This window comes from Nematolebias whitei, chromosome 20, assembly GCF_014905685.2.
Source record: "Nematolebias whitei isolate Nwh7 chromosome 20, NemWhi1, whole genome shotgun sequence".
NCBI lineage: Eukaryota > Metazoa > Chordata > Actinopteri > Cyprinodontiformes > Rivulidae > Nematolebias > Nematolebias whitei.
The window spans coordinates 38,512,780-38,513,691 of record NC_056517.1 but is presented as its reverse complement, the minus strand read 5'-3'; positions in this window follow the sequence as shown (position 1 = coordinate 38,513,691).

Here is a 912-nt window from a genome sequence, read left to right as displayed (position 1 = left end):
AACTCAAAGTACTCAAACAGTTTACTGGAAGTAAAACTCAAAGTACTTTAGTGTTACTGTCACTCACAGAGCGTGCACGTGCACGTCAGGCACAAAAACACAGTTTTATTGAACGATTCGGGCGTTTGGAGTGAAAAACTCGTCCGGTTCACGTCTCGTCCTGAAACTTTATCTGAACAGCAGAGAAAGTTTTTCCTCATGAACTTAGGACAGTTCACTTTCAGAGCAGAGGTTTGAGTCTGCCTCAGTGCCCTGCAGCAACACAAAAAGTCTTCAGGGCGAATCCCACTAATTCAAACAACTCTTTGAGGGTTATAAGAACTGGCTCATGTGTCGTGTTTGTTTGCGTGTCGGTGGTTTGAATCCGGCCCTTTCAGCTGGAGCTGCTTGTCCTAAAGTCCCTGGTATGAGAGGGGTCAAAGGTCACCGCTGCTTGTGGCCACGTTCAAATCCCTCCGTGGCGCCGTCCTTCTACAAAGAGGAGTTCCAGAGACATTTCATCCAAATCTGTCGCAGAATGAACAGCAAACACAAGAAAAATGTGTTCTTTGACTCATCTAGAGGTTTGTTCTTTTATTTACACAGAATTTAAAACATTCTTATCATTTTATACACATTTACTCTTGTTTTATTTCATCAAGCTCTGAAAAATGTTTGGCTTTCTGTTTTGTGAACATCATGACTCAGACAAGGAGAAGCATCACAAAACCAGGAAGTGGAGCTTCAAACTTCATCCCAGACATAAAAGCAGGCTGTAATCCCTAATCCAGCAGGACAGATTTAATTCGCCTCAGCTGCTCTGACAGAAATGTTTGTTCAAACTTAAAAACATTTTTATTCAATTCGTGACGTCAGAATATGATGCCTATCTATCTATCTATCTATCTATCTATCTATCTATCTATCTATCTA